The sequence below is a fragment of the Phocoena sinus genome, chromosome 6 (assembly GCF_008692025.1).
Source record: "Phocoena sinus isolate mPhoSin1 chromosome 6, mPhoSin1.pri, whole genome shotgun sequence".
Lineage (NCBI taxonomy): Eukaryota > Metazoa > Chordata > Mammalia > Artiodactyla > Phocoenidae > Phocoena > Phocoena sinus.
This window is the reverse complement of record NC_045768.1, coordinates 53,862,845-53,876,460: the sequence shown is the minus strand read 5'-3', so window position 1 is coordinate 53,876,460 and position 13,616 is coordinate 53,862,845.

Below are 13,616 nucleotides of genomic sequence, written 5' to 3'. Positions count from 1 at the left end.
CTCGAATTTCTAGCTATCGAGTGTGCCTCTGAGGTTTTGGTTACCCTTCCAGAAATATTCTAAACATATATAAGCAAAAACCTGTCTCCATCTATCATCCAAGTAGCTCTTTATTACTAACACAAATTACAGTATGCTATTCACTTTGCTATTTTCCCATTAACCATGTATCTTAGAGGTGTTTTCATATCTGAACATAAATATCTGCCTCATTTTGAAAGTAGCCACTTAGTAGTTCGATAGTGACAGAATTCAGGTTGTTTTCTACCTTGGCTCTTATAAACAACGATGTAATGAATAACCTGATACCTACACTATTTTCCATGTGTCAGGAAACATGAAAGATCGATTATTATAGGTGGAGCTGTTAGGTCAAAAACCACATTTGTAAGTTTGATTGATAATGCCAAATTTCCTTCATGAAAGTTTTACCAGTTGACAACTCACCATCAATGTATGAGAGTATATTATCACACTCCTTGAGCTCTGCCCATTTTATAGATGAAAAATGATGTGTGAGTTCATTTTAATCTGTATTTCTCTTACTATGAATGCAACTGAGCATCTTTTCACGTGATTAAGAGCTACTGTATTACTTCCTCTATTTTTCACTGAGTTCTTGGTATTTTCTTACTGACTTGTTGGAGAGCTTTCTATATTATGAAAACAGACCCTTTGCCTGTGTTATGAATTACAAATATTTTTCCTGTTACCCTTTGGTGAGATTTTTTCCATGTTAAATATTTATTTTATGACTTCTGGGTGTTATATTAGAAATGTCTTCACCTCTCTATCATTCTTTAAAAATTTACTTGTTATAGTTTTATTTTTCATGTAAGGATTTGATCCATCAGGAATTAATTTTGATGTCGAGAGTGAAGTAGAGACCCAACTTTATTTTCTGGGCTTTTATCCAGATGTTCAAATGCATTAATTGAATAATCTGTTATTTCCTCATGGGTTTGTAGCGCTGTCTTTATCATATAGTTCAGTTCTATGCTTGAAAGGTGTTGGGACAGGTAACAGTTGCTACAAGGTCTGCGCCTGATAGATTAACACCGGCAGATGGTATTTGGCTTCCAACGGGGCTCAGACCTATGAGCTTCCGGTAAAGCCTCCTGCCAGGCCTGGCCTCTGAGTTGCTCACTGCATTTCTAGGGTTCTCCAGTCGGCATGCAGTATCAATGTTGTTTCTCCAGACACACACTTGGCCATTTTCCAATGCCATCTCTTCTTCAGGTTGTGTTGAGTACAGTCACAGGAGTTTTCATGTGGTGCCGAAAGTCACCTTTTTCCTTCAGAATGAATTATCCTATTATAAAAAGTGAAAGCATCGCTATTTTTATATTGTTAATTTCCTCTCTTTCTATTGCAATCATGTACCACTTTTTAACCTAAACCTTTAACACTCATGGCTTTTGCACTTAAAAACCATAGAGTTATTAGTGTTTGTTAGGAGTCTCAGAGTCAAGCCACAAGCACCACAACCATGAAGTAGATTGAGGAGTTTTGCTTTGCTGGACCACGGTTAGGTGACCGGTACTCCCAACATGTGCATGTGTCGGTGTGGACATGTGGCTTGGATTTTCTCTGATGTGTATGTATGCAAGTGCAACGGTAGATGAGTGTCTGTATACGGAGACACTTCTTAACAAAGAGAACTGTCCAACCGGGGGATGGATTTGTTCTTAGAGCAGTCAGCTGCTTCTGCCTGAGTGCATGTAAGCATCTGTAGGGCGTGCTGCAGACGGAGACCCGCGTGGGTGGAAAGGTGGGCTGGTTGATCTTCAAGCCCCATTCTGCCTTGGGATTCCTAAGATTTTAAGTCTTTGCTTGATGTTCCATTTGTCTAGAATTCTCCACTGCCCTTCTTCTTCCTAAGTCCTTGTTCTTCAAAAGTCAGCTCAGATGTCGCCTTGTCCCTCAGAGACCCTTGTCTGACATCCCTCTATTTCCCCAGGATGGGGAGCTGTCCCTTCCCGGTGTTCTCATTTAAGATAACACATCCCACTAGCTTACAATATGAGGCGCTTCTGTTAGCGAAGAGTGATTTTCCCATTATAAAAGTTATATACGTGCACTAAAGAAACATTTTAAAAATAGAAAAGAGTACTAATAATCCATACATTAATAACAGGATCATGCCCAGATACCGTACTATGGTAATGTCTACAACAACCTATCACATAGGTGCTATAATTATTCCTATTTTACAGATGAGGAAACTGAGACAGAGAAGTTAAGTGACTTATCCAAGGCTACACAGATAGTAAAATGGTGGGGCTGGGCTCTGCCCTAGACTAAACATCATGCTACAAAATAGCATATACATGAAAATCACCTAAATCTCACTGTCAAAAGACTACTGTGCTTGCTTTGGCAGCACATATACACACACACACACAAAAAAGACTGTCATTATCAATATTTTAACTTGTCTCCTTACATTTAATTATATATATATATATATATATATATATAAAATTATATATGTATAGTTAACATGATTGTGGTCATATTAGACATAAAATTATGTATCCTGCCTTTTTCATTCAACATTTTAACATAAGCATTTTTAGTATTTTAAAAAACCCTGTAAGCATTATTTTAAATGGCTACAAAATATTCCATATTGTGGGTGTACCATCCATCACATAACCAAAGATCTTTTATTGAAATAGATATTTTCCCATATTCCACTATTTTAACTAGTGATGTGATGGAAGTCTTTGTCTTTGAAAGGTTGTTGGTTGGTTTGTTTTTGTATTCTGGGTTATTCTTTAAGGTAGTTTTGCCAGAGGTGTTAGGCCATTCTCTCTTAATTTTGAGCCTTCCCATGGGCCGTTCCTGCTGTTCCTTCTGTTGAAGATACTCTTTCTCCACACCACCCTGTCTCCTTCCTCTGGCTAACTCCTGTTCATCATTTAATAGATGGAAGACTATCTCCGCTTATCCTCCCTCTAGGAATGCCTTCCCTAGTCTCCGAAGGCTGAATTCACCTCCCCTCACTTGTGATTCTGTAACAGCTCTCTCTATGCCTATAATGGCACTTCTCACAAAAGCTTATCTGCCCATAAACAAGACAGGACAGTAAGTTCCAGAAGGGCTGGACAGTGTCTGCTCTGTTTACTGTTTTTCCCCAGGGTCTGGGCCAGTGCCTGGCATATAGCAGGCCTCAAAATATACTAGCTGAAAGATGGAAATATTGCATACATATTGCCGACCTGCTTTCCAATTTGCCTCACTTTACACTCTAACCAATAAAATATGGGAGTGTCTCTTTCAGCATGCCTTGGCGATGACATCATTACTGTTGTCGTTATTTGGTAACCAATAGGTGAAAATGACATTGCATTTTTGTTTTAACAAGCGCTATAGTAATTATTTACTTATGCATTCTCCAGTAGCTTCTGAAGTCTTCTAGGGTAAAGACAGCCTTGTAGAGTATCCAAGCCTCTAGCAGATTAAAAGATATATATTGAAAAGATATGCAATATCTCTCTGTATTAGTTCTTGCAACTGCATGTGAATCTAGGATTATCTCAAAAGAAAGTGTTAAAAGTATCTATGCTCTGTACTGACATGGCCCCAAGCCCTACTTTGAAGGGAAAGAAAACTAGTGAGCTCTGAGGCTCAGTGGCTGGGAATGGTGGCTATGAGTCCCATTGCCCTGGTGACAGAGATTTATAGGCAGCAGGGTACAATGAGAAGAATATTGGAATTCAAGCTGACTCGATTTTGCATTCTGGTTTCAAAGCTTTGGGCAAATTTCTTAACATCTTTTCGTCTCAGTTTTCTCATCTGTAAAATGTGTTGCTGGAGGATTTCCTGTGAATATTAAAAAAGAATGCACCTCTGCTTTATTTTCAGTTGGCCTGCATATGCCCAAATCGTGGCCTATAATACTCATCAAGAGATAGTCATCTCTCCCTCATCCAGTCACCTCCTTCCCCAGTTCCTGATTGTACACCTACAACACACAAATGTATTCATTTTTAACACCTGTAGAGTTTTTCAGCACAGAAATCATGGTCATATTCACCATCCACCGTTAAAATGAATCCCTTTATGTTAAGGCAGTGCTGACTAACAGAGCTTTCTGTGTTGATAGAAATAATCTTATGGCTGAAAACATGACTAGGGCCACTGAGGAACAGAATTTTAAATTTTATTTAATTTTAATTAATTTATATTTAAATTGTAAATTATCACAAGTGGCTAGTGGCTACCATGTTGGATAGGGCAGAGTTAAGATATCATCTGTGTCTGAATCAGTGTCTTTTAAATATGCAGAGCCCCAAGGAGCAATGAACTTTTAAGACAGTAACCCCGCAGTCATAGGAGTTTGCCTCCATAAACTGGCCTACCACTTCCCAAACTAAAAGGGAATGAGACAGGGAGAAAGTCATTTTCAGAGGAATGAATGGAGCCGTGAGATGAGATGGAGAAGTGTGAGTAGGTAGAGGGCAGGCTTGGGGGTGGGGACATTTCAGAACAGATTCAGATTCAGGATGGCTTGGGAAGAGAGTAGTATTAAAAGGGAGAAACTGAGGCAAACGGTAAGAAGAACAAGATTGCTGAATATAAACACTTTGGCAAATTTACGCAGACCTAGTTCTGAAAGGCAGAGAGAGAGAAAGGACAAGAAGTTTACCCTTTCCTTGGGAAGCTGCATTTCCTTCAAGACCTTTGTGGTCCCTGTCAGTGAATGACTAAGATTGTAATTGATGAGGATCTAGATAATTAATACCCAAGCCAAAACAAAAAAATGACAAAAACAACAATCTCTCCAACTTCCAGTAAAGGAAAAAAAAAGTTTTTATTTTTTAAGGCGTCTGCTAAACCTGGTGAATTTCTTCCAATAATTGAATTATTGAGGTATTTGTTTACCTCCTTCTCTTTAAATTTACCTGTCTCATCATAGGTGAAACGTGGAATGAATGGGAACAGCGATTGTTTGCAAAGTGTCTCAGTCAGTTGAAATTCTTGCTGCCCAAATTAAAGTTGTCTGTGAGTTTGGAGAAAGGAAGAGTGAGTGACGGGGAGAAGAGAAGTCTGTAACTAAACATTCTTTTCGTCGATGTCTTGTAATCAGGCTTAAATCTGAAGGGTGAGGGGCTTCCCTGGTGGCACAGTGGTTGAGAATCTGTCTGCTAATGCAGGGGACACGGGTTCGAGCCCTGATCTGGGAGTATCCCACATGCCGTGGAGCAACTAGGCCCGTGAGCCACAACTACTGAGCCTGCGCGTCTGGAGCCTGTGCTCTGCAACAAGAGAGGCCGCCATAGTGAGAGACCCACACACCGCGATGAAGAGTGGCCCCTGCTTGCCACAACTAGAGAAAGCCCTTGCACAGAAACGAAGACGCAACACAGCAAAAATAAATAAATTAATTAATAAACTCCTACCCTCAACATCTTCTTTTAAAAAAAAAAAAATCTGGAGGGAGCACCCACTTTCCCAAAGTACATCCATTGTCTAATTGCTTCTTTTAAAGATGAAGAACCTGCGACTCAGAGACGTGGGTTTCCTGCCTGATGCTACTCAGTGATTGGCTGGTAGAGCTGGATCTGGAATCTGGGACTCAGCTATCTGCCACTCTGGGTGCTTTCCTCTCTTCTGTAATTCCGAGGCAGATCATGCAGCCCTTAACGATATGTCTCTTGCTTAGAAAACCTTCACTTTGATACCTGAACTACATTTGTTGTTTCTCCTAAACATACATCAACAGTCTTTCATTACGGTTCTTTTTCTTCATTTTGCCCCAGCTGATCCAACAGATCTTGCCACCTGTTATGCCATTTTGGGAAGTGGATGCAACCAGTTCAACATAAAATATAAACACACGAACTGAGTGACCTAGTGGTCATCTAATCTCACTGCTCACATTAGAGATAAGGAAACTCAGGTGTCAGATGAATCAGGCCACTTGCCCAAGGGTCTCATAGACAGGTGAGTTAGTACGTGCCTGCCTCTGGAGTCCTGTTTTATTTTTTTCCTTTACATTATGGTTTATTACAGGATACTGAATATAGTTTCCTGTGCTATACAGTAGGACCTTGTTGTTTATCCATTCTATATATGAATTTGCATCTGCTAATCCCAACCTCCCACTCCATCCCTCCTCACCCCCCTCCCCCTTGGCAACCATAAGTCTGTTCTCTATGTCTGTGAGTCTGTTTCTGTTTCATAGATAAGTTTATTTGTGTCGCATTTTGGAGTCTACATATAAGTGATATCATATGGTATTTGTCTTTTTCTGTCGGACTTCACGTAGTATGATAATCTCTAGGTCCATCCATGTTGCTGCAAATGGCATTATTTTATTCTTTTTTTTTTTACAGCTGAGTAGTATTCCATTATATCTATCTATCTAACTATCTATCTATCTATAGATATATCTCACATCTTCATTATCCATTCATCTATCAATGGACATTTAGGTTGTTTCCATGTCTTGGCTATTGTAAATAGTGCTGGTATGAACATAGGGGTGCGTGTATCTTTTCGAATTACAGTTTTGTCTGGATATATACCCAGGAGTGGAATTGCTGGATCATATGGTAGTCCTATTCTTAATTTTTTGAGGAACCTCCATACTGTTTTCCAGAGTGGCTGCACCAATTTACATTCCCACCAACATTCCCTGTTCTAACGCCAGTGCCTTTCCTCCAAACTTAACATTGTTTCAGCATCGCTGCAGCACATAATTTCACTTTGAGGTTGTGTTCATGTGGAACAAGCTAGCTGTAGATCTGGAAGGAGTGTTTTTGGATAATTTCAGTATCAGATCCTGGCAATTAAGAAATCAGTTATCCAGATTAATTGCCTTCAGTGATCTAATTCCATGGAAAATTTCTCAGTCTTCCATTTTGTTTTGAGTGGGTAGTCACAGTTATATTTCACATATCTTCCAAAAACAATCTGCTCTCTTCTGCCCAGACCAGAATGTTGCTTAATTTCCATGGCAGAATAGACCCAGGTGACCTTTAAAACGTTGAGCCTTGTATAATTTGACTTTGGTTTTCCAGGGTTCTCTCTGGTCTCTGTCTCTATGTATCTGTTTCTGCTCCCTACACTTCGAGCAAAGAGATCCTCTCTGACCAGGTCTCCAGAAGAGCAGAAAAGAGGACTGTGCACTGCATTTGACACAGAGAAAGCAATTGCAGAAAATTCTTACACCCAAAAGATTTTTTTCAAATCTCAAACATTTGCATTCAAGAACTCTGCTGAGGGAGGGAAATCTGCCAGAGAATATGGAACATCTGCTCTGATGCTGGTATTACTGTGATGACTAGGGAGCTCCCTGAAGTAGGGGTGAAGGGAGCCAGATGATGTTCCTGAGGAGATTTGCCGATTTAAAAAGTGGCATCTGTGAAAATCTAGTAAGAATACAAGGAATGTGCTTGAACAGATGGTATGCGAAGAATAGTGGAACAGAACCATTCTCTGAAAACCTTTAAGGATTAATAAATGTGGCAAAGGGAAGGGATTACAAGTGATTAATGGCGACTCAATTATATTATTCAAATTGCCTATGTAGTTTTACTCCAAACCTTTTTTTTGGGGGGGAGGGGGACAGATCAATAGTTATCAGTCATGGCAAAATCATGTAGTGTAAGTAAGTACTTTCTGTGCAGCTTTCTGAAATATCGTGTCTCTGCATTGGAAAGTTTATTCATAAAATCAGAACAGAAGAGTTAGACCTTAGGTGATGAATGTGTGTGTGTGAGTTACACTCACTGAAAAGCCTCGATGGTAGATTTAAATGAATATATTTGTGGTTATATTGTTCTTAAGTTGATGTAGATTAAACTTTAAAGTACTGCAGCTAATTTTAGAGAATTCCATGAGAAAAGTCAGTATTCTGGACTTCAGATCAAATTGTAACTGGATTAGCAAGATATTGCCAAAAAGAGTTATAGAATGAATAAAAATCATTATAGTGGACGTAGCAACTATTTGTATGTAACCCTGTGCTTGGTGCTGCTAAAGGGCTTGTGATTAATAAGTAGCTTAGTCTTTCAGGAAAGATAATCATTTTCCTTGCCCTCATAATTTCACTGTTGATTTGTTTTAAAATTAATTTGGCAAAAATCAATTTTAGCTCCCGCTATGTAGGGACATCACAAACTATGACTAAGCAAAGTCAAATTTAAAGAAGTTTTATTGCATGCAGCTTTTAGGAATCTGTTTAGCTGCATGTAACTGAAAGCACGCCAAGTAGGGATTTCTATATCTAGGCATTATTTTTCTTCTGTGACAAGGTGCCCAAAGATTGGCAGTCCAGGGGTAGTAGAGGCTAAGTGTGTCATCCAGAATGCAGGCTCCTCCAGATTATTTGTAAGTTTTAGGAAGGTGTATCATTTGGTCCTAAATGCAGATTTGCTTTTCCATCCCTTTCACTAGATGAGTAGGTCCTGCTGTGATTTCTATAGCCAATGTCCATGTTCTAACACAAACATTTGTTCCAAGCCGTTGGTCATGCTCCTGATACCTGAAGTTATTCAGAACAATTATCTTATAAATTTCATTGCTTTTAAAAAAGATACTGGATCAATGTTAAAAAAAAAATCAACAATAGAGAAATGTACAAAGAAGAAAATAAAGTCCACCTCATATTTTAGCAAATACTACTGTTAACGTCATGGTAAATGATCTTCCAGAAATCGTTATATCTCTGCGTATCTATATATATCTATACACACACTGTATGTATACACATACACATACATATACACACGTATAATTGTATAATTTTACATATTGTATAATTTCACATACCTATATTTAGATAAATATATATATAATTTTACATACATAGCATGATGATAAATGTAACATTCTATAATCTTCTTTATTCACTTAATGTGTGTCATAGTCATTTTTTCATATATAGGTCTATTTCTAGATTTACATCATCTTTTTAATGACTGCCTGGTATTCCCTTGTTTGTATGTACTCTGTTTATTGTCTAACAGAGTATCAGTAGAGTCTGAGCACCATCATGACGCCTAGTTTTTTCTCAAGTCTTGTGCCTGTAATCATGTGTATAACTATACTATAAAATCTCTGTAAGTGTAAACTGAGCGGCAGAAGAGTATGTTGAGGAAGTCAGGAGAACTAGTCCCAACTTGTATTTACTAGTTGTGTGAACTTCAGCAAATCACATCTCCTGTCGGGACCTCAGTTTCCACGTCTGTCAAAGAATGACACAAGTACAGGCGACATTCAAGGTCTCTTCTACCAACCCTCATGATTTATTATTTTATAAAAGCTTGTCTTTTGTTAGTTAAATTATTATCAGTTCCATGAGAACAGGGACCAGGTCTGGATTATTACTTGTGTGTAGCCGAGTATGGCACTTAGAAAGTACCCAATAAAAATTTGCTGAATGACTGAATGAAAGTACCATGTTACCAGCATTCTGAATTATTCTGCAAAGATACCAAGTTCATTCCCAACTCCTTGCTTTTATTTATTTATTTATTTATTTCCGGTACGCGGGCCTCTCACTGTTGTGGCCTCTCCCGTTGCGGAGCACAGGCTCCGGGCGCGCAGGCCCAGCGGCCATGGCTCACGGGCCCAGCCGCTCCGCGACATGTGGGATCTTCCCGGACCGGGGCACGAACCCACGTCCCCTGCATCGGCAGGCGGACTCCCAACCACTGCGCCACCAGGGAAGCCCTCCTTGCTTTTAGACAGATATAAATGTGGAAGAATTGTCCAGAATAGTTTTTCTTTCCATTCGTTATACCTTGTTTTATGAACCTTAGTAAGATTTTACAGATTCATTTATAAAAGTCTTAAGCCTGCCTTGTTCAGTTTCTCCTGAAATACTTTATTCACTTTATCTGCCATTGTAAATGATATGTCTCCCATATTTCCATTTGTAGGTGCTTATTGCTAGTATAGAGAAAAGTTATTGATCTTTGTATAGTTATATTGTATTGAGCCATCTTACCAAATTATCTTATTAATTGTAGCAAGTTTTCATTTTTAAATACAGTTTCTGGAAACTAAATCATATTAATGAATCAAAAGAGTTACCTCTGCTTTTCAATGTGTATACAGATTATATCATTTTCTTATCTTTGCGTTTGCTCGTAGCTCCAAGACACTGTTGAATAGTAGAGGAAAAAAAGAATATGAGTAGGACATTTACAAAGTAACAAAAGAAATAACCAATAAACATATGCTGCAGCTATTTTTCCTGAACCGGGAACAAGAAAAGGATGCCAACTCTCTTTTTATACTACAAAACATGCCATAATAAAAACAAACAAAAAATATTCAGTTTTACTGTTAGTCATGTATCAAAGTGGCAAAAAATAAAGATTTATTGCTGGTGGGGAAGAACCCTTTGAATTGCTAACAGCTGCTTTAAATATTCTCTATTGATACCTATTAAAATTAAAAGTTCACATATACATTGATATAACAGTCCCACTCTTGAGAATTGAGAAATACCTTATATTCAGGATACTATTTTGTTGGTTATCTAAAAGTATTTTTACCCATGTGTGGCCTTTTTCACTCTCTTTACAGTTCTTTTTTTTAATGTTCAATTTTATTCATTTTAATATAGTTAAATTTATCAATTATTTTTATAGCTAATATTTTTATGTCTGCTTAAGAAGCCCTTCCATAACATAAGGTCACAAAGTCATATTCGTATATTTTCTTTTGTGGCTTTTAGAGCTTTGCCTTTTACATTTAAGTTTTAAATTTACCTGGAATTCATTTATGTAAAGATATGGCCTGAGGTTAAGATACAATTTCATCTTCTCCCTCCATGGATAAACAGTCGTGGCAGCATTATTTATTAAATACTATACTGTTTGCCAAGTGATTTTCAGTGTTCCTTCTGGTGTGTATCAAGTTTCTGTAGTTGTATAGGTCTGTGTCTGGGATCGCTATTCTGTTCATTGCAAAGTTTGTGTATTTCTGAGACAATCCCACACTGTTTTAGCCGCTATTGCTATCAAGCTTTATAAGAAGTTTTGATATATGTGGAGCGTGTTCTTCAGTCTTGTACTTTCTCTCCTTCAGGAGTGTGTTTACTATTCTTGGGCCTTTGAATTTCCATATGAGTTTCAGAATCTGCTTTTCAAGCTCAAAAAAGAATTTTTTTTAATTCTGTTGGAGGCTTAGATTAGAAATGAATTGATTTAATATACCAGTTTGAGAGAATTGCTTTTGAGACTACCTAACATATATCTCTACATTAAGTTAGGTCTTCTTTAATGTCTTTCACTAAAGTTTTAAAATTTTCTCCTTAAAGTTTTAAACATCTTTCATTAGGTTTATTCCTAAGTAGGTTGGATTTTTCTGCGAAAAATGATATCTCTGGTGGTTTTAAAATCTGTCCACATGTTCTGTGAAATGCCTCCCTTTAAAAGGTGGAGCTTAATTTTCCTCCTATTAGGTGTGGAATGGACTTAGAGTCTTTCTGCTAAGGAAAAAATAAAGCAGAACTAATTCAGAGACTAAATCATTAAAGGTACTGTGGCTTCCTCCTTGTTCTTTCTCAGATCACCGTCTGTGCAGGAAGGCAGCTGCCATGTCCTGAGGATACTCAGGTAGCCTTACAGAGAGGTCCACGTGGAGAGAACTGAGACGTGCGAATATCCAGCCTCCATCCACATGAGTGGGCCGTCTTGAAAGCAGATCCTCTAGCCCCAGTCAAGGCTTCAGATGACTAAAGCCCCACCCACCGCAACCTCCTGAGAGACAGACCCCTCGCCAGAGCCATCCGCTGAGCAACTTCCGGATTCCTAACCCTCAGATATAGTAAGAGCTAATAAATGTTTGTTGTTTTAAGGCACTAAATTTTGTGATAGTTTGTTACAGAATAATATATAACAAATAGAGCTTTTGAAAACTTATATTTTCTTTTTGTTGTCTCTATATAGAAATGGAATTTATTTGTTTACATTATTCTTAGAGCTAGCTCCTTTGCTAAGCTCCCTTATTACTTTTAATAATAAATGCTCTATAGACTCTATTGAGTTTTGTGTAGACAATCATCTTCTATGTACTTGATGGCAGCTTAATGCATTTGGCTTGGTCTTCAGTATGGTATTGACTAGAAACAATGATAGCGGGTATTCCTTTCCCATTCCTGATTTTAAGGGGATTCTGTGATACTATTCTACTTGTGAGTGTTGTTACCTGGGCTTCTGATAGTTAACCTTATTGGGTTAAAGGAGCTCTTGCTTACCCCTAGGTGCTTCCCTCAACACACAAATGCACGCATTTGTGCTGGCACATCTGTAGTTTACATTCCCTGCGTGGAACTGACGAATCACAAGACACAAACATTTAAAATGCTGTTGGATATTTGCCAAATCACCCTCCAAAAACGTTGCATTAATATACTGCAGGCACCCGTAGTACATGTAAATGCCTGTTTTGCCATGTTTCACCAGCCTCTTTTTCCCCCAACGCAACCCCCCATTTTCTTAATAATAAAACCAACCAGTTATGCAGTAGTTACTACGTTACTATGTTCCAGGCACTGTTCTAAGGCTTCATTTGTATTATTCATCTAATCCTCACAACAATCCTGTGAGGTAGGTGTTACTGTTATCCCCAGTTTACAGGTGAGCAACTGTGGCACAGACAGATTCAAGCTGAAAGAGCAACGGCTCAGGAAGGAGAAGGACTGGGATTTAACCTTCCCTTCCGCTTACCAGCAGGGTTTACTCAACTCTCTGAGCCTTAGATTTTCCCATCTGTGGAATGGGGACAATGATAGCTACTTGGTGGTGGTGTGGTGAGAAATACATCTGGTGGTACGTCTGGCCTAGTGCCTGGCATGTGGTACTTGCTTTGCAAGAGTGAATTCTTTTCTTCTTCCTCAAGGGCAACTGAGTATCAGGGCCACAGATTGCTGTAGGTGAAAACCAAACTAAAACCTAAAACCCAGTGAATAATCGCCATATAGACAGTTGAGAGTTGATTATGTGTGAGCAGATATTTTTACTAACGTACAAAGGAAGTGTCTGATCACTTGCTGTGTGCCAGGTATAATTTAAAATATATTACATAGATCTAACTTTTAAAATCTTCAACCAACGCTATAAGTTGTGCACGATTCTTATTATTCCCATTTTATGGGCAAAGAAACTGAGGTACAAAGAAGTTAAGTAACTCGCCCTTGGTCACATAGATAGCAGAGCTGGGATTCAAACGCAGGCTTTCTGGTTCCATAGCCTTACTCACCATGCTATTCTTCCTGTGGAACAGCTCAGAAAACTTCCTGACAAATGTCTTACTGAGAAAAGTAGAACTAGCAAATTCACACACTTGGTTTCTGTTTGAAAGTCCATTTCCAAGGCCGAGTTTTTGTTTAGGTTTTGACGTCTTCCTTGGTTCTAGCCGATAGTATGTATTAAAGTTAACCTGAATCTTTACCATTGTGTTTGTTCCATGAAAGACCTGGTTCCAAATTGTGTTTTTCCGTTTCCTGGCTGTGTGAACTTGTGTAGGTCATTTAACTGCTTGAGCCTCAGCCTCTATAGGTTAAATGGAGGAAATCATACCTACTGCTCTGGGCTACTCTGATGATTAGATGAGATAGTATTGAAAAGGAAAGTGATTTGGAAACTGTA